Here is a 21,809-nt window from a genome sequence, read left to right as displayed (position 1 = left end):
CCTTTGCACTCCTCTAGTGACCCATTCAGTACCAAGTATTAATCCATTCACTGTGTCAAAAGCCAACCACTTATAAATTCACCCAGGCACTCTCCTTGCTGTACTCTAATCATTCCGTCAGTACCCAAGTACTCATGCAGTGAGCCAGGCCTTAGCACATAGACTGCTTCAAATGCCTATTCACTATGGATGCAGTCCTCTAATCACCTACACAGTTGTCTTTCACACCCTCAATTCCCCAATCAGTATTCATACACTTCTAGCAAACACCCTGTCACTCACCCAGTGTGTCTCCTTATAGTACTGTAATCATTTAGTCAGTTAGCATGTAGTCTTTTAGTGAGGTAGGCTTTAGGGCATGAACTGCTTCAAAGTAGTATGCACTATGCATGTAGTGTTTTAACCATCGTCACACTTGTGGTTCAGGGCTATAGTTTCTTAGTCAGTTTTTATATAAAATGTGTTTGTACAGTAATGGAATAGTATAAATTTGAAAGTTATTAATATACATTTATTTGTGATTCTTTTTTACAGATACTGTTTTTCAACGTAAAAATAGAGAAATCATTCCAGAAAAAGAAAAGAAACTCAGAAAGGCGCAGGATCAGCAGTGTTTCTCATCCGTTTGCACTCTTCTCGTGCAAGATTGTTTGGATGAAGGGTCCTTAGGTGTTTCATCATACTTGCCGTGCCGTACGAGTATTTCTTGTTAGGATCCCCTCGCGACAGAACTCTTTTGCAAATCTTGCACGTGACCAAGGTGGCATTGGTCTTTGTTTGCCCCTCGGGAAAAGTAAAAAATTTCCACACCACTGAAGAAAAACGTTGTGGGCGTGGTGCCTTCTCCAAAAATGTATCCTCAGATTCGGTGAATATTTTAAAGCGGCAACATTTACAGTTTTTGTAAGTTAAACTTATACAATTTTGTTAGCCGTAAGCATTTTATATATCTGTGATTTGTAGCTTGTGGTATTTTGCTGAGAATAGCATGTTGGTTTTTTTTTAACAATCTTTCTGATTGTTTTTTTTTTGCCCGCTGTTAAGTGATGAGTACGATTGAAATCACTATTTTTAGTGAAATTCAACATATTCTGAGAACACCAAAAAAGGCAAACAAATTACTTTGTGGAAATTATGCTGTGTTGTAAAAAATGTATTATTACATGTTATATATTTTTTTTCCTTTTCTTTCACAGATCCAAATTTTAAAATAAGCAATTTATATGAATTTAGATTGCAATGAAAATCTGAAAAAAATGTATACCATTTTTTATTCCTATTACTGTGAAGGTAATTTTAACTAAGTCTCAATATGCAGAATGAGGAGGTCTGCAAGAAGCTACAAAGTTGAAACACGTTTCTAAAAACACTCTGTTTATACCTACATAGTTTTGAAATCTGACCATAATCAGATATCATGTGACCTGCAAAAAAAGAGATTTAAGGGGTTCATAATATTTCCCATTGTACCTATTGAAGAACCACAATCATTTCAATCATTCTTATTTGAACATCTTTGCAGACAAATTTCTGTGCCTACCTTCTATCATTCGCAAGGAATTTTAAAACCGGAAATATGTCACTTTTTGTAACATAGTTATTGCGCAAGACACTCTTTCATATTTACAAAGAGAGGAAAAGGCACTCTGTGCACTTTTTATACTCCATGTAAATACAACCTCATTATGCACACCAGTTTGCGTTGAAAGGGTGTTCTATAAGTGTTGTTGTGCCTGATTGCACTGAATACTCATAGAACAAGACACATGTCTAGATTTAACAGAAATCATGAATCTCGATATGTTTGTGAATGCTGCACCATTCTAAAATTGGTGTAGGAAAGCACCTCAAGGAGAATTGTTTTCATTTCTCCACATTTGTATATCTTCAATGCATGCTACATTGCTCAGCATACATTGAAAGAGAAAAATGCCTTTACTGATTGTTTTTGTGCAGGAAGGTGTGTCTTCCTGTACAAATACAAACAGCACATGACACAGATATCCTTGCACTATGGTGCAAGGGTGCCTGTGTCACCACATGGCTGCAGTTTAAGCAGCCGTGCAGAGAGAAGCATAGATTTGCAACATATTTATGTACATATGTTGCATCCCTGTGCTTTGGAAGTACTACAGCACATTGCAGTTAAAGAGGTTGCAGTGTGATGCTGCAGCACTTCCTCATAGTTCTGCACTTATACATTCACCATACGCTACTAATGCATTCATTCAGTCAATTACATACTACACATACATTCATCTAAACTTTCACACACTAACAAAGAAATTTAGCTCTTTTTTTAAACCAGGAAAGTTAGTTCTTACAAGAACTTTTTTTTTTCTTCTTTTTTGTTTTTTATTTTTTAGGGGGTTTTCTGAACAATTTTTAAATTGTTTTGCTTTTTCTGCAAAAAAAAAACAAAAAAACAAAACAGGAGGAACCAAACAATGAACTTCAGGGAACAAAAAAAAAAATAACTAGCAAATGTGACTTTCTTGCCAGCGGCCGATCAGATCGATCGACTGCTCACCGTAGCACAAAGTCACATTGCACTTAGTGCAGAGCACTTTTAAAAATTGAAATTGAGGACGGATGTCCAAATTTTGGGCTGATGGATGCACTCTTGAAGTGCTCGGCTGCGATGAGGTGGAAGGCGCAGGAGAAGAGTGTTTCTCATCCGTTTGCACTCTTCTTGTGCAAGATTGTTTGGATGAAGGGTCCTTAGGTGCTTCATCATACTAGCCGTGCCGCACGAGTATTTCTTGTGATCCCCTCGCGACAGCACTCTTTTGCAAATCTTGCATGTGACCAAGGTGGCATTGGTCTTATTCTGCCCCTCGGGAAAAGTAAAAAAATTCCACACCACTGAAGAAAAACGTTCTTTGCGTGGTGCCTCCTCCAAAAATTCATCCTCAGATGTATGAGGAGATGCAGGTGATGCCTGCTGCCCTGAAGCCATTTTTAGTTGAAAAAAGTTAGAGCTAAGTGTAAACTTAGTCTAAAAAAAGTTCTTCTCTGCAAAGAGATGCTCCTCCAAAGACGGTCAAAGAAGAATGATTGAATTGGGTGGGGTCTTTCAATAGTTAGAAGAGGAAGTGTAATGAGCCAATCAAATCTCTTTTTTTGCAGGTCACATGGGATCCGCGCACCCTGCGCAATGCGCAGCACGCACCCAGCGCGCATCCGCGAAATTGAATTAAAAAAAATTATAGAATTAGATGTAAAAATATATTAGTTTTAAGACTAGTTTAGAGTTTGTCTTCAATTAATATTCACATGAAATACATATATATATGTTTTTTTAAATGTTAAATATTTCGTGGGATCCGCTCACCTACCGCGTCATAGACGCAGATGACGCATCGCGGAAGCGCGTAAATGTCGCATTACGTACATCGAACGTGTCGCGTATAAGCTGGGAGTCGCGTACCTGTCGCATTGCGATTGCGCACTAAACACGTACCCAACGCATACCATACGCGGATGCTAACGCGTAGGGATCGAGAACGGTGCGCATAGGGTGGCGGATCCAAAAACATGGAAAAAAATATATAAAATAAAGTTTTGAACATATAGTTAAAGAAATATTTTTAAAAATATAAAAAAATATGTTTGAAAAACCAAATAAAAACAAATAATATTTTTTAATTTTTAAACGAATTAATTAAAAAATAAATTTAAAAAACGGTGATAAAAAAGAATTTCAAAAAAACATAATTAATGAAATTGACACACTGAATTTGAAAAATATAGAAATCCAATGAAAATCATTACACATGATATCTTTAGAGATAAGTTATAGATAGGAATTAGCATTTAAAAAACCTTTGAAATTCACTGAAAAAACCATAGGTTTCATGCACGTTATAGTTTGGAATTAGCATTTCAAAAACCTTTGAAATTCACTGAAAAAACCAAAGGTTTCAGGGGCGTTATAGTTAGGAATTGGCATTTAAAAAACCTTAGAAATTCACAAAAAAACCATAGGTTTCAGGGGCGTTATAGTTAGCTGGACATTTCCCTCGTACAAAACCCTAGAAATTCCCCTGTTATAGTTAGTTCAGCTAACTATAACTCGCGCCCCCGCAATGCACTGCTGATGATGTCATATATTACATCACTCATGACATGGTCAGTGACATCACTCATGACATCACTGATGACATCTCAAATGACAGTTTCAGTGAATATATATATGTATATACATGTGTGACCAAGGGAGCGCGACTCCCGAAATGCGTAACAGTGTTCATTAAACTCGTTACTGCTACTGAGAGTGCGTGGCTCATTTGCAATTACTTAGGATTACTACTGCCGGCGGTAGCTCTACCGGCTTCACGCGCCACCCAACCACGGGCGAGATCCCCAGGAAGAGCTGATCCCGTTTGCGTATATATATGTATATATATGTATATGTTAAATTTTTATATAATTTTAAAATTATAAAATAAATAACAAGTAATAGTGTATCAATGGTGTTAAAGTATATATATATATACATTAATTATTATATATGTTTAACTTTTTTAATTACATTTATTTGTTATATTTGTTAAAATGTATATTAAATCTAATTTCTTTTTTATAATTACTTTTATTATTTAATGTATTATTTTATTTTATCTATATAAAAACAATATTTTGTACAACTTTGACATTGATATTTCCCCCCCGAAATTTTTGTACTTTCCATTATAAATATAGGATGTCAATATTTTTGACATCGATATTTAAAACTCGAAATTGTGGTATGGGGATATTTTAGGTGTCGATATTCTGTCAGTGAACCCTTCATGCAAACCTGTTGGGACTCAGCACACCTGTTGGCAGAGGCAACACAGGCAGCGCAGAGAAGCGGAGAAGCTGAGTAGCGGGACGCAGGACGCCGAGGAAGGGTGAGGTGGAGGTCACCGCCAGATCATTCAATATGCCGCTCGGAGGTGCGGGCGCCCCCCCCATGAAGCAGCCCCTGTGTTAAGCCACTACAATCAACAGCAGTAGGTACCAGCAGGCGACCGTGAAGGGGCAAGCGCGGCCCCCATTAGCGGGCAGCTGCGGTAAGAGGGAGGCGGCGGAACTAGGTTTGGGTGCGGCCTGTGATTGCGCCCAGTGAGCCTTCTTGCCCTCCCTCCCCATGGTGCCACCCTGTACCACGCCCTCCACGAGGCTTTTTCTGGGGCTCTTCAACCATCAGTCACCATTTGCCAAATAGGGAACAATGGAAAGGAGACAGGATACATGGAAGGACTGGGGGACATGCGATCTGTCGCCCCAGTCAACCTCGGAAATCCAATGCCACACTTGTGGGCTGGTGCCCTCTTAACCTCGGGACCCGGACTTTGATCAGGTACCCTTCTCCCTACAGGTGGCCGGTGAGGGTGAGGGGGCAGGGTGGAGAGCAGCAAGGGCCGTGCCAAGGGGGTAAGAGGAGGTCAGAGGGGGCTGCCTTGTACATCTCATAATTTTACCCCCCTGCCGGCCTGCCTCATCTTTGGACTGTTCTAACGATCCTTCCACCTACTGGCCTCCGTCCGACTCCTCTAACCCCTTTAGCACCCTTCCACATAACATCTCTCCTCACAGGACCACTGGCACCTCTCCTCCTTTTTGAGGTCAGTTACAGGTGTTGCAATGTCAAAAAAAAGCACCCGCTTGCCAACACCAAAACAGAACCCCAATCCCCCAGCCATGGACATGCCTACAAATAAGGCAGTTATCGGGGGGGGGGCACTCGATCAGCCCAAGGACCAGCCCAAGGTCGTCAATTCGCACGATCTGCTCAGCTGGGTAAGGGCCCAGGATTCTGCCTCTGTAGAAAGCAGCCCAGTGTGGACAAATTTGGACGCTGAAATCATGGACGACGAGACTTCCAAGGGTTTTTAACCTTTCATAGCCACCACGGCCTCCACACTTAAACATGAGGACGACGAGGCCTCAAAAGGACTCTGAACCTTTTATAGTCACAATGACCCCCACAACCACAACCATAAAAGAGGAACGCCCAAAGGCTATCATCGAAATAGGCGAGGATGAAACAGGACCAGTCCCCAATGAAGCCATCCCTCCGGTCTTCCATATCTACATTGCCTACGAGGTAGAAGAAAAGATCCCAGTCCTGCCATAATTTGAGAGCTTCCCCAGCTCTACTCTACGCTCATAGATCAAACTATGTGGCAAACCAAGAAGGAGGCCCAGTCATTGCAACAGCCAGGGGATTACTGGATGATAACGGTAGTCCATATAAAAGTCTAATAATTTCGGCTGATGACCTCCACACCCTAAAAAAAGATATGGTCACGATGCATTGTTACAGGGCGTAACAATCCACAAGAGCAAGGATGGATCATGTATCACCATAGGATCATCCCTTGAGCCTGAGCTTGAGTCAAGTGACTCTCTACACTGGTCACCATCACTCCTGCCGTTTGAACTATCATGCGCACAGGACAATCTGTTAAGGTCAGTCAGCACTTCCCTCTCGACCGCCATTAACGCGTTAACATGGCAATCAGAGAAGCTCGAACTACAAATGAACACCCTCCAAGTCATGGCATAAAAAATGGCCGAGGTGGCCAATAAAATCGATAAGTTGGCCGCAATCAGTAGCAGCCTCACCCTTACAACTCCCTCTCCAGAATGTCTGTGCCCGGATCTAATTGACAAACTGGCATCGCTCCCGACTGTACTTTCCTCTCTGGTGGAGGAACTAAAACTCAGCATCAGAACACGCTCAGACCCCACTAGCCTGGAGAAGAGCATAAAGGACCTAACAGCAGTGGCCAGGGACGAAGATCCGGAATCAGTCCAATTCCACCAATCGCCAACAAGCACAGTAACTCAGCCGCCCCCCTCCTCATACCCAGAGGGAATGACTGGAGGGAGCAATTACACAGCGGACCTTGCCCCCAACAACATATGGGCCACAAGCTCGCTCGAAGTATCGCAGTCTGCCCTGCCAACAACGCGGAGGGTGAAGAAACGTCTTAAAAAACAAAAAAAGCATGCCAAGAGACTACTATCAAGAACCCCCCAGCGAAACTTAACAGCCTTGGAACACAAAAAGAGAATCAGCAATGCGAGCAATTGAACTGGAAAACAATCAATCCCTTTTCCCCATATTCTGCAAGAATTCCTATATTAAACCTCCACCAGTACTAGCCCCATTGACTACGCACACAACCAATCTGCCCCCAAATGCGTAAGGTGCCACAGGAGGCATTTCTAGGCAGATGAGGAGTAACACACCCGGGGACATAGCAACAGCAGGTCTTGATCCAACTCTGACCCAGCACTGTTCACCTGCTCCCACCAAACTAACTGCAAACAACAATAGGGAGGCTAGTGCGGACGCTGATTTAGGCAGAGGCCCTTCGATCGGTAATATCGCTAATACCTGGCTCTTAAATCGGGCGCCAAGTTCGATCAGAACTCAGAGTGATATCAGGCATGGGAAAAAAATCTAACAAAAAGCCTGTGTAACCTCAATGGACAATCAACATCACATCCTCATTAGGCTAACGCTGCCTCTATTAGAACAGAACTAACAAGATCACATCAAGGGACTGAACTTGGCCTCGCAGGCCTCCCACAAGTTTCTCAGTCCACACTGAACATCGCAGACAATATTACAACAATACACAGGCCCTTCTATAACGACTGTATCTTCAGGTCCAACACGTTAGCGCCAGATGGAGATTACTTGGCAAAAACGAGCATGACTCCACTGTACATTTCAAAGGGCAATCTTGATACTCTAAAAGATCAAATATTCTGACTCTCCTCCAACATACACAGACATTGTCCTTTATCAAGCAGGGACATTGTCAGGGTGCAATTCATCCCCTCGCCCGTACAATCAGGGAAGGAACAAACCATTGTAACGTGGGCCAACCCGGACTTTACTGAAAGCGTTTACATATAAAAAGTACAATACGCAGAATGGGGAATTGACATGCGGAAGCTGGAACAGGAGAAGTATCCATTCATTCTACAGGCACCCACAAAGAACACGCCCACGGTTAGCATACTGAGGGGGATCTGTCGAGGGGAAGGCACCCTTGAACAAGCAAACATGAACATCCAGTGCAGGGTCGATGGTTCATGTGGGGGAGACAGGTCACTTCCATCCTCAAAACCTCCTCCCCCTTTTGCGCGCCACCCTCCCCAAACTCGGCCTATTGGGGCTGTATTGCCTCCAAATTGGCCGACAAAACTCAGGCCCCCATCAAGTAAGGCGCCTTGGTCATCCAAATTTCAGTTCCTCTCCAAGCAAGGGTTCTGTCCAGCATAGATGCTCATCAGCTAGCGTCCAACCATCAAGCATGACTTGGAACGTCGCAGGGATAAACAAGGTTCTGCAAAGTGTACTGTGAAATTCCTAGGGCAACTTTAAAACATATTTAAATAACCATATAAACATATCTAAGAGAGAAAAGCTGACACTCTAAATTAGAAAAATACAAAATTATTTTTTATTATTAAATATTTTTTTCTAAATATTATTCAATATATACAATTCATAATAAAGAAATAAACATATGAATCACATACATACTGCATTCATCCACCTATCCATAAATACATATTATACACATATTTAGATTGTTTACAAAAATCAGAGGTTTGAAAATTCCTGATACACAATAATTGCAACCGAAAAAAACAGTATTACAATTTATGACAACACAATTGAATTAAATTGTTGATTTAAAAAAATAGACAGAACACACAGGCTAAGGATGTAGCAACTGTTCAATGAGACACTGTTATTGACGGGTGATTCTGCAAAGCCCATCGGCGATCACATTCCCTGAAGGGGCCGATTTGATCTGTGTCCAAGAAACGTGGACAACTGCATCCATTCCATTAGCGTACTATTCAGAATACTCCAAACCCACAACCAAAGGAAACGTATTCGGGAGACCCTACAGGGGTATCACCATATATATTAAGCATGCCCTGAAACTACACTTTACAGAGATAAAGATCCCCTCTGAAATGTTCCTAGCTGGCACTATGAAGACCTCAACACAGGTGATGGCCCACTACCTATACTTTTAATTAATGTATACTATAATCCCCATGGGCAGGGCTCCAAGGATAAGCTCACTCAGCTGATTACACAGATTAAAACCCTGCTCACTCAATTCGCATTCATGGAACCCATCATTCTTGGGGACTTTGATATGCACAAAATAGGGGAAAAGTTATCTGACGGCAACCCCTCCGGGAGTACTGGGAGATTTAATGCCCTTTTTCGGACATATATTTGGCAACATCTCATTCCCTATCTATAGAGTCCAAGCCAGGGTAATCCATTATATTCTATGAAGTGAGAGGCTACGAAAACACATGCTAAATTACGCAGTGCACCCATGGAGCGAAATCGATCACGCCACCTTACTGCAAACCATCACAGCGGAGCCCCATCATACTCTCTGCCTCATTGGAGCCTCCAAGGGTGAAGAACAGCACAGGCTCCTTGGAAGAATTAAATGGAGGCAGACGCCAAAAAACGAATTTGTCTCAAGGAAATCGACATGGATCGGCTGGCAGACCGGCCCAAACAATTGGGGTCTCATAGGCGAATGGGACAAACTTGCATACGATTTAGCCTTGTTACTCGGAAGGAGTACCACTTACAGAACTAAATTAATCCAACATATACCCTGGGTCAAGTTCCATCAATCAACAATGTGCTAAACAACTAAACACCAAACGTAGGGAGTACCAAAAAACTGGGTCAGAGTCTGTCAAAAAGCAACTTAAATTAACAGCAAAGACCCACTCCCAACAGGTTTGGAAGGCAAAACGCGAATTCACAGAGTGAAAATGGCTGAAGATCTTTGAGCTGTTGGCACCGAGCAAGTTCCAAAAATTCTGGCAATATCTAAATAATCTAATCCATGGGACTTCAAACAGAGAGAACCCAACTCGAAGCGGATATTTGGGTAGCTCATGTGAAAACTCTGTGCACTGTTGACTTGAAAGCATCTTCTCCAAATAGTTCTACAGCACCAGGGGAGGGATTTGACAACACTACAGCTGAGCTCACCGTATCCTCAGCCGTTCTAATTCTTTCAGGCAAGGTAGTAGTCTGCACCATTTTAAAAAAGATTCGGCATAACAGAGCGCCCGGCCCCAACGGACTGCTCGGCTCCCTCTTTAGGGAGGACATGGACTTTTGGTTCTATAACCTTGCTCAGCTACATGCAGAATGTAGGCTTTTGGAGGATGTCCCAGACTCCTGGAGGGGCTCACTGCTGCAACCAATATACAAAAAAGGGCCACATACTGACCCCGGGAACTACCGGATGATTGCCCTGTTGGACATCGAGGGCAAGGCCTACGCAAGTACACTATTGCAGGAACTAGTTGCTTGGGTTTGCATTCAAGGTCTTCTGCCCTTCTACCAGACCAGGTTCAGAACAGGGGCTCTACCGTAGATAATATCATTGCCCTGTCTTATTTAGTCCAACAAGCAGTGGCCCAACGCTCCCTGCTGCTCTTCGCCTGCTTTATTGACTATTCAGCAGCCTTCGATGGGGTAGACCTTACCATCCTCTGGCAGAAGTTGGCACGCTGGAACATCAGCCTGTCTTTATTACAAGCAATTAGATCGCTGTATTCTCGAACCAGGGTAAGGGTTAAACTTTCCAGGGAGTCTGCCTCAGAGAAAATCGCTACAGATCGGGAGCTCAAGCACGGATGCATTCTGGCACCGATGCTTTTTAATTTGTACACCGCAGACATGGGCCGAGCACTGCACAGAGCTACCTTAGCTACCCTGAATATCAGCCACACAAAGATCCAGCTGATTGAAGGACAAGTCTCCACAGGCTGAGTACGATGAACAGTCCAGCGGCCCCTAAACGTCAGGGTCATTGTCCTGAAAGTCTGGCCACCACTGAATTACTGACTTACCGCGGGGCTATTTTTTAGCCTTAAAACACTGTCTCTATGTCACATGTTTTAATAAAAGAAGGACAACAATTTTTTTTTTACAGATTTTAACAATGTCTTGCACATATATTTATTATCCAACCCCAAAAGTTTTTTTTCTTCTTTTTTTAACATTGCATTTTGTAATGGTTTTAAGTAACCACACAAATAAAGAATTAATTCATTCATACCCTTCATGCAAACCATTGTTTACGATGAAGAAGTATGAAAGCTGAGAACAGTTGGAAAGGGAAAACTTTATTTTTACTGTATTGTAACATAGTCTTATTGTATAAGCAATGTGTATTGTTATGTTTGTGTAATTTTGAAGATTAAATACTAACATATCTTTATCTTTTTTTCCTTTTTTAATAGTGGTTGCAGTTGAACTTCGTTACATGTCTAAAAATATTTCTACTACCACACAAATGTTGCTTACAAATTTCCATGGAGAGTGTTTTTAAACACAAAGGGGCTGCTTCCGATTCCGGACAGATTCCTTTCCGACCGAGCCATTCCGATGGGCTCGGTCGGAAAGGAATCCGACACGGATTTCCGGATTGCGGACGACAGGCTCGGAGTCTCCCAGTCATGCACTCACACAACCACTCATGCTAATATACAGCCACTCACACACCCACTCACTAATTGATGTAGCCAGTCATGTGGCTACTCACTCGCTCATACAGCTACTAACACACCCACTCACTCACCCATACAGCCACTTACACAGCCAGTAACTCACCCACACAGCCAATCACACTAGCACTTACCCATACAGCAATTTACACCAGGACTTACTCACCCATACAGGGGACTGGCTCTGTCAAACAGCCAGTCACTCTTCCGTATGGTGCTCTCACACCCACACACTCACTCATACAGCAACTGACATAGTCACTCAGTCAGTCATACAGGCACTCACACACCTATCCAGTGATCCATACAACTGCTTACACTGTCACTACTCACCCATAGAGCCACTCACACTAGCACTCACTCACCCATACAGCCACTCACACTAGGACTCACTCACCCATACAGACAGTCACACAGGCACTGCCTCTCCCATACAGCCAGTCATACATGCACTCACTCTACCAATCGCATACTCATGCAACCATTCACTCTCACATACAGCAACGCACATACCTACTCACTCACTGCTACAGCCAGTCACGTGACGTGTCACTCATTCATACAGCCACTCACACACCCAGTTACTCACCCATACAGCCATTCACACTAGCACTCACTCACCCATACAGCCATTCATACTAGGGTTCAGTCACCCATACAGACAATCACACAGACACTCACTTTCCGATACAGGTAGTTACATAGGTACTGATTCTCCTATACACCCTCTCACACAACTGTTCGGTCACCCATACTATCACTCAGACAACTCTTCTGTATGCCCTCTCACACACCCACTCACTTACTCATACAGCCACTCACACAGCCATTCACTCACCCATACAGCAACTTACAGAGCCACTAACTAACCCATACACCGTCTCACCTATACTATTAAGTACACACCCATTCACGCATTCACACAGCTACTCATGTAACCACTCAGTCACCTATAAAGTCATTCAGATAGCTCCTCACTCGCCCATACAGCATACTTTATCTTTTTGAAATGTAAAAGACAGTTCTAAGAAGAACCTTTATTTTCTTCTATGACGTATAACTCTTCTTTTGTGTTTTTCTAACATTTTATATTTGTTTTGGAATTTTTTCTTCAAACAAACAGCAACCAGGGGCAGAAAAAAATTGAAACAAGACGCACAAAAAATGTGCAAAAACTAGAATAAAAAAAAAAAAAGATTTACATTTGTGCTGCTTAGCTACTTGACAGATGGCTTGAATGGACAGCTCTCCGGCTGTGACTACCATGCTACAGCCCATGCAGTATGTGCACATACAACTTAATTCAGGGGCAATGTCGCCAGAATGCTTCTCTACTTCTGAGGGGACTCTCTGTCTTGGTAGAGATGATGCAGCCAAGGATCTTGAAGGTCCTGCAGCATCTCTTTCCTTCCTTGCTCTCTTTAACTCATTTAAATGGTAGGTTTTTAGATAGTAAAGCATTGATGTTGTGCCACAAGACCATTTTTTGTTTGACACTCTTGAAAGGGTTTTACCACGGACAGAGCACTTGACAAATTTAGCCACTGTCTTTGATTCTCCAGACAGAATAGAAAACAATTCCCAGGCAATACTTCCTTTTTTAGAGCAGGCTCTTCATCTCCAGAGTCTTAATCTTTAACCTCATGCTCCTCCTGCCTTGGCTGCTATGACACCTCATTCTGATCACTACCTCCTGTTGCCATTTGGCTGACCAAAATTTCAGAATCCAAACTCTGAACAGAGCACTGTAGTAAAGAACAGACACCTGGCCAGTGTGCACAAGACAGTACACATGGAAAAAGCAAAAACTATGAGAAATAATGCATTTCTCCTCGTTTCGCCAACTTAAGACCAGGAATTTCATTGGTCTAAATTTTGGCGCCACCTCCTATGTATGCCACCCTTGTACATAGGGGGCAGCGTCAAATACAATGGGTGTTGCGGTGGAACGCCCACTGCAACACCCATTGCACGCCCCCTTTCATGCTAAACATAGCGTGAAAGTGTGCCTTATGCACAAGGCAGTGTTCAGCCACGTTAAGTGGCTGAACGCTGCCTTGTACATAAGGCAAGGCCCCTTTCGCCACAGGAACATCACAAAAAGTGACGTTCCTGTGGCGATAGGGGCTTGTAAATATGCCCCTTGAAATATTGCACCAAATTGGTAAGGACTGCAGTTGTTGCAGAGACAGTAGTGCTAGTTGACATTGTTTAAAATTTAAATAGCGTACAATAGGGAAAATGCAGCCTTTACGGGGCACAACAGAAAAAGAACAGAAAAACATAAAGTACAAGATGCATTGTCTGGAAATACCAACACAAGGACAGTTGGTCAGAGCCTCCGACCAATCATTTTTAACGGGAAAAGTGACAAAGTGATATACAAATATCTAGTTTAAAATGTGTTAAAACAAACCTATGCTGATGATTGTGTATGGCAACGAGGTATGATTGAACACCATCTGTGACCAATGTCAGCTGATTATTGATGACACTGGATTTTGCTATTTCCCTAGAAAAATGTTGGCCTTTGATGAAGGAGAGGCATTGGTTTTTCAAATCACTTCTGCTGACGTAATGCAGGACATCGGGTGAGTCAAAATATTCATGGTGCCCCAAATTCATACAAAACTGTTAACCAATTTGAACCAGGAAAATGCTCCAGAACTAGTCGACTCTAGACAGTCATTAAGGATCAAATCATTTAAAATGGTAAAATCGCTGGCTCAAACTTTATGCCAAAATAAAATTGGCTGAATATTAATCAGATCAGATAAAAACAGGAGGCCTAGTTCTGCGTGACGGACAAAAGTGGACTAACAAACTAGGGCGGCCAAAAGTTTCCCGAATAAAGCAATCTCTGGCATCTGGAGCTGGGTGGTGTCATTTAAGCCCCAGATTCCTGCCCCATATTGGGCCACAGATACACATTTTGATTTGTAAATAGTTAACATTTCTCTGATCTATTTGTTACCTAGCTTGGTAGGAAAATTGAGCAGTGCAGAGATAGATTTATGAAATTGGGTTTTCTAATGTCAACAGCTGGGGACCATGAACCATGGTTGTCAAATATAATACCCAGGTATCAAAAGGTCAGGGTAAAGCTTAGCCTGACACTGCTTATCGTCAAATGACTGCACTTCTGAATTTGCCTCCCACACTTCATCACAGAGTTTTTACCTATGTTAACTATCAGACCAGGATCAGACATGAAGCTGATGAAGCTGTTAAGCAACTGCTTCAGGCCCAATGAAGTACGGGACATGAGCACATCGGCCTAGAGCATACAGGGTACAGGTCTGTGGTGGTCAGTTAGTTCAGTCCCTAGTCTGTCGGCTAATGTTAATGTTGTGGACTTCAGAATAATTTTGGAGACATCATCAGGACAATGAGACGAGCGGAACAATGTGTATATAAAAATCAGAATCTTTGAAAGTCCCATGGAAGCAAGGCAATAGTCTTCTCCAGTAGTTTATATTCTCAGGGCCAGATGTACTGAGCCACTTTGTGGTCGCAAAGCCTGAAATTCGCAACATTGCATGGTTTTCAAACACAAACCAGCTCTTTTAAATCCACTAAACCTATTTTCAGATTTGGTAACATGTTACTGAATGGGAAAATGGGTAAAGGAAGGCAAAATTAATCACTATTTGGAAGGGATGTGTTTAGGGTATTCCTCCTAAATAACTATTTGTTGTGGCATGTACTAATGTTTTCAGTCTGTGATCCAGTCACAAAAGTTTGAAAAGGTACCGACTCCTAAGATGGTGTGGTAACACATTCGCAAACGGGAAGGGGTTCCCTTTGGACACTGTCCCCTTTATGAATGTAAAAAAAGAGTTTGTTTCTCATTGGAAAGTGTGTTGCATGTTTTCAAAAAGTTTACTTTATTTAAAGGTGGTCGCAGACATGGTGGTATGCAATCCACAGCCGGCCACCATTCCTTTGATTCCATCCAATTGAAGCGAGTCACAATGTGTTACACTTATAGGAGAAAGCAGCAAGGTTATACATGAGTGCACAGCCTGGACCTGTCACTTAGCAGTAGTGAGAGTATTGCCCACCTCAAATGGCCAGCTGCTTAAACGACCATAAATAAAGCATATGTACACAAATATGAGAGGCAACACAAAACTAAATACACTGTATTGATATAGTTTGAAAACTGAGTGCTGAGTCCACACAAAGATTGAAAGATTCAAATGTTTTTATTCCAATATGTGGTACAACCATATTCGCACAATGTGTAAAGTACCACGTGAATATTGATGAGGTAGGTCACTGAGCAACTCACTGCGATTTGGAATTTTGTAACTTGCAACATTCTTCTCCATTCCCAAGAAGTCAGTGTATAATTTGTGTCCACTTATTGAGAATGGAAATATCGATTATCAGGCCATTAGAGAAGCTCAGAATGTTGCCATATGAGCTGGGAATGAAGGATATTATCTTCCTGCTTCCAGTGGACTTTTCAATCCAAGGTTCCATGCATTCCTTGTTTATCTGGTTGAGCTTCACGTGATCGCCAAGGGAGATAAGGTGTGAAAAGGCCAGCAAAGGTAATGCTTGCAGATAAACACTACTGCTAAAAGTCAGACACACAATATCAGAAACTATTACACTTGCAAAAATGACGGTGGAAAGAAAAACCTAATGTTTTATTGATTTTGTGAGAATGAATGACATACGTGAAGCATCATTTCTATCTGTAGTATTTTCCTAATAAAAGTTATTAATTTGGCACATTGTGTAATTTTACCGTTTCTAAAACAGGTCTTGGCACCCTGTTGCAGAAACATAAGCATGCCACCTATTTAGATGCATATGGGAAATATCCATTTTAGTCATGCATCCCATATTTTAACTATTTACAACAGAAAACACAAAATCATAGCATGCAGTACAGTTCACTTACTAAAGTTTTAACTCTGGCATAATTAGAGACTAAACATCAGGGTTCTCCAGAAGTACCATTCCAGGTGTCTAAGGCAAAACAAATGGGTAGAACATAGCAAAAAGATGGATTTCCCATGCTACCCTGCTCATTTTGTGTATCTTTGTTTGCCTTTGCCGTACCTTATTGTTCCTTTCCTGATGAATGTTATGAGGTATTTTTATTTTTTATTTTAAGTATGTACTTGTCCCAACACCAGAATTCAATGCAATGGTATGGCAGGGAGGCAGCATTGGTAGTGCCTAAGTATTTGCATTTTGAAGTACAAAAGTGCCAATGCTGGAGATAGAGTTAGGTAAGAAAAAACAGTATAAATCATTGGGATGCATCCCAACTCATACTGCAACTCTACAATCACCAGGCAGAGGAGAAAATTGAGGGAAATGTTGAACCAAAACTTACATCAAATATAACATAAGATTCCGGCTTTGGAGGCAGAGCTCGCATTATCATCCTCCCACTTATGTATACATGCAGCACATCCTCTTGCTGCAGCAATTAATTTGCAAAGCCACTTCCTCGTTCCAAAGTGATGTGGCATTTAGGCTGACTGATTCAATCCAGTTAATCTTGCTGTCTGCAGGAGGGATGCCGTACAACAGCTCACTAACATCCACACCAGCAAATCCTCATGCTGAAAACTATGCAGTGTAAACTACATTTTGTTAATACTTAGCTCTGGGCTTTTAAGCTTTTGTCCATTTTCTCATAATGCTTGGAGTATTGGGCTATTGCATATACGGTGCAACGCAACCACATACAGTGGCAGAAAGTATGTTTGTGCCAGCACATAATGGATATAGGATAGTTCTTCTTGCACTGTACAGTGACTGCACACCTACTGACTATTTCATAACCATACTTATGGCTTCTTGGTGATGATGAATGGGAAATGTAGTTGTGAGGATGTCAGCCACTATGCGAATGCTAAAGAAATACATTTTCACTTAGGCGATTGCCATTTTTTGGAGTGTGCAGTTTTTAATACACGAGCACAGTCTCATGTAGATCTCGGTTGTTGGGGAGCATGGGCCAGGACAGCCAAGATGGCAGATGGGTTTAGAGTAGCTCAGCGCAGGGCACTCCTACAGTCAGCCATAACTGTAAGTGATGGAAAGCAACCGCGGTTGCATGGAGAAGACCCTGCATGCTGAAGGCTGCAGGTGCTGATTTGGCCCAGAGTAGCGCTCCAGGGTGAGAGTTAGAAGAAGCAGAAGAGAGTCAGGACGAACATGCAGTGGCAAAGCCAAAAGGTCTTGTCTATACAAGAGCTATTGACTTTGCCAATGTGTTTTAGTCTGTTGTACGCTAGCTTGGCTGCTGTTCAGCATGGCTACAAGCTGGTGGGGTAGAGAAGAGTTGCATGGAGTGGAGTGAAATGGAATGTCATAGAGTAGAGTGGAGTAGAGTGTTGTAGAGTGGAGTTGAATGTCATGGAATGGAGTGGCATAGAGCGAAGTGGAGTAGAGTGAAGTGGAGTGGCATAGAGTGGAGTAGAGTGAAGTGTTGCACAGTGGAATACAGTGCTCTAGAGCGGAGTGTCATAGAGTAGAGTGACATAGAAAGGAGTAGCATAAAGTGGAGTGGAGAGGCATAGAGGGGAGTAAAGTTATGTGAAGTGGCAAAAAGTGGCACAGAGTGGAGTGGCATAGAAAGTAGTAGAGTGTCATAGAGTAGAGTGGCATAGAGTAGAGTAAAGGGAGTACAATAGAGTGGAGTAAAGTGTGGTAGAGTGGAGTGGTGAAGAGTGGAGGAGAGTGGAGGAGAATGGCATAGAGTGGAGTAGAGTGACATAGAGTGGAGAAGATTGGAGTGGCGTAGAGTGGAGTAGAGTGTAGTAGGCTGGAATGGAGTAGAGTGAAGTGGAGTTGTAGAGTGGAGTAGAGTGTTGAAGGGTGAAGTGACGTAGGGTGGTGTAAAGTGTCATAGAGTGGAGTGGAGTGGAATGAACTAGAGTGAGGTGGGGTGGAGTGGTATAGAGTGCAGAGTGACATTGAGTGTTGTAGCATAGATTGGAGTAAAGTGGCTTGGAGTAGCATAGATTGAAGTGTCATAGATGGAGTGGGGTAGAGGGGAGCTGCTTAGGCTCTTTCTTACTAGTCTCAAGGCATTGGGACGGTTCCCTTGTTCGGTTGTTGTAAGTCCTGGTTTGGCTGAGATAGGGGCGACCCCTTCCGGTAGCCACGGTGCTGCCGACAATGAAAGCCTAAGCAGCCAGTGCCCTCCAGAAGGAGTCCCGAGAGGAAAAACGCCAGAGGGAAAAAAAACTCTGATGTTGATGATGAGACTCCAGGAATGAAGGAGAAGACAAGGAGCCAGAAAACACTGGAAAACCAGGAGCCCAAAAAGGAACCGGGAGAAGACTGGAAGACAAGCTGGAACAGAAGGCGCAAGGGGAATAAAGCACCAACGGAAGGAAGGAATCACCAAAAGAGGAGTCACAGGACCAATAGGAGCGACAACACACCAGCAGGAACCAACAGGAGCGAGGACACACCAGCAGGAACCAACAGGAGCGAGGACACACCAGCAGGAACATGGAGTGTTGCAATGCAAGGAAGAAAAGGTTCTGATCCCTTATATACAGAAAAAACAGGAAGTGACATACAGGAACAGGAAGTGACATACAGGAACAGGAAGTGACACGACAGGAAGGAGAGGTGTAGCCCTCTTGGATAGGGAAAAGGAGTGAAGTGCAATAATATGGCCCCCAAGTAAGGGAGATCACCAGACGCCCACACCAGGTGAGTGTAATGTCCCATGGTGCCTCGGGAAGCAGATGCACCACCGTGCAAGTATGCAGCGTGCCCGAAGACCAACAGGCATCGCGGGGGCTTTCCGCAATGCCGTTGAAACGGCCGCAGCCGGCCGCGATACTGTACCGCGGCACCCCCAAAGAGGAGGGAGGGGTGCCGCGGGCCGCACCACGGCCGGCAAAGAGGAAACGAGTGGCGCTGCGGGTCGCGAGTCGGCCCGTGGCACAACAGGATCAGAACAAAGTGGAGGGGAGTAGATTTTTGTAGAGTGGCATAGAGGGAAATGGCGTGAAGTGGCATAGAGTGGAGTAGAGTGGTATAGAGCAGAGGGTCATAGAGGGGAGTGCCATAGAGTGGAGTAGAGTGGCCTAGAGTGGAGTGGTGTAGAATGGAATAGTGTTGTAGAGTAAAGTGAATGGAGTCGAGTAATGCATCATAGAGTGGAGTGGTGTAGACTGGAGTAAATTGGTATAGAGTGTCATAGAGTGAAGTGGCATAAAGTGGAGTAGAGTATTGTAGAGTGGAGTGTCGTGGAATGGCGTATAGTGGAGTAGAGTAGAGTGTTATAAAGTGGAGTGGTGTAAAGTGAAGTAGAATGTCTTCGAGTGGGGTAGAGTGAGGTGCAGTGTTGTAGAGTGGAGTGGCATAGAGTGAAGTGGCGTGGAGTGGAGTAGAGTATTGCAGAGTGGAATGTGCTAGGGTGGAGTGTCGTAGAGTGCAGTGGTGTAGAGTGGAGTGGCGTGGAGCAGCGTAGAGTGTCAAGTGAAGTGTCATAGGAGTTGAGTGTGGTAGAGTGAAGTATCAGAGAGTGGAGTGTTGTAGAGTGGTGTCATAGAGTGTTGTAGAGTGGTGTAGAGTGTAATGGAATGGGGTAAAGAGGAATAGAGTGCCATAAGTGGAGTGGCGTAGGGTGCCATATTGAGGCATATAGTGGAGCAGAGGGTCGTAGAGTGGAGTGTCATAAAGTGGCATAGAGTGGAGTACAGTGTTGTAGAGTGGAGTGGCATAGAATGGAGTTGCATAGAGTAGAATTGAGTGTTGCAGAGAGGACTGTGCTAGAGTAGAGTGTCTTAGAGTGCAGTAGAGTAGAGTGGAGTGGCTTAGAGTGGAGTAGAATGGAGTATTGTAGAGTGGAGTGTCATAGAGTGAAGTGTCATAGAGTGGAATGCCATAGAGCATTGTAGAGTGAAGTGGCACAGAGTGTAAGGATGTACAGTGGGGTAAAGTGGAGTGGAATGGCATAGAGAGGATTAGAGTGTCGTAAGTGGAGTATCGTATAGTGCCATAGAGTAGAGGGGCATAGAGTAGCATAGAGTGGAGTAGAGGATCGTAAAGTGGAGTGTCGTAGACTGGCATAGAGTGGAGTGATGTAGAATGGAGTAATGTCATTGAGTGGAGTGGCATAGAGTGAAGTAGTGTGTCATAGAGTGGAGTAAAGTGTTGTGAAGTGGCATATAGTGGGGTAGCTTAGAGTGGTGTTGTAGAGTGGAGTGGTGTATAGTGGAATGTCAGAGTTGCATAGAGTGGAGTACAGTGTTGTAGAGTCGAGTGGAGTAGAGTGGAGTAGTGTGTTGTGGAGCAGCATAGAGTGGCGTAAAGTAGAGTGGCATAGAGTGAAGTAGGGCGGAGTGGCATAGAGTGGAGTAAAATGTGGAGTGGGGCAGAGTGGAGCAGGATAGAGTAGAGTGGAGTAGAGTGTTGTAGAGTGGAGTGTTATAAAGTAGAATGGATTGGAGTGGAATACAGTGGAGTGGTATAGCCTCAGCTGAATGCTGAAGACTCAATACTACTTGCCCGTACTTCGAATGGCTTACGGGGAGCAGTTGGCGCCTTTATCGGATACATGGATGATCTGGACCTAGAGGTCAATAGATCTAAAACCCATTGTATGGTGTGTGGCAAACCCTAGAGTAAACCAGGCCCAGTGGCTATCAAAGGACAATTAATTAGCTATGTTCATGACTTCTCTTACCTGGGAGTAACCTTCGACGACAGGGAGGTTGGTTACCATGCATTTCTAAGCAATGTGCTTGTTTTAACGCCGCAGCGGGTAATGTTTTTGAACTTTCCTCTAGCGGTGGCAACAAACCAACCTTGCCCCTGCTGGAGGTGTTTACACTAAATGTTTAACGTTTTTAAACTATGGGGCCCACATTTGGGGATACAGGAATACCTCTTCTCTGCAGCAGGATGAGAATTGATTTTGCAGGAGGCTGCTCTGAGTTGAGCCCCTTAACCCATGTTTTGCATATTACATGAGGAACTGTGTCTAGATTATGTAAAAGATTGTATAAAGCTTGCCCCCCACCCCTGCTTCTGTGGATCTCAATATGGGGTAACAAGCCTGCAAAAGGGAAATTATCTTTGACTGTCTGCCCTGTAAATTGGGCTTGAAAATACCCTGGCCGAATTATATTACAAATGTGGCCAACATTCTGGGTCAACCAGAACTATTCTCATCCCCATATCTATTGAATAACAGGGAGATGGGTTTGGTCAAGAAGGAGTTTAAGGTACTG

This window comes from Triturus cristatus, chromosome 9 (genome assembly GCF_964204655.1).
Source record: "Triturus cristatus chromosome 9, aTriCri1.1, whole genome shotgun sequence".
Taxonomy (NCBI): Eukaryota; Metazoa; Chordata; class Amphibia; order Caudata; family Salamandridae; genus Triturus; species Triturus cristatus.
Note: the sequence above shows the minus strand (reverse complement) of the source record.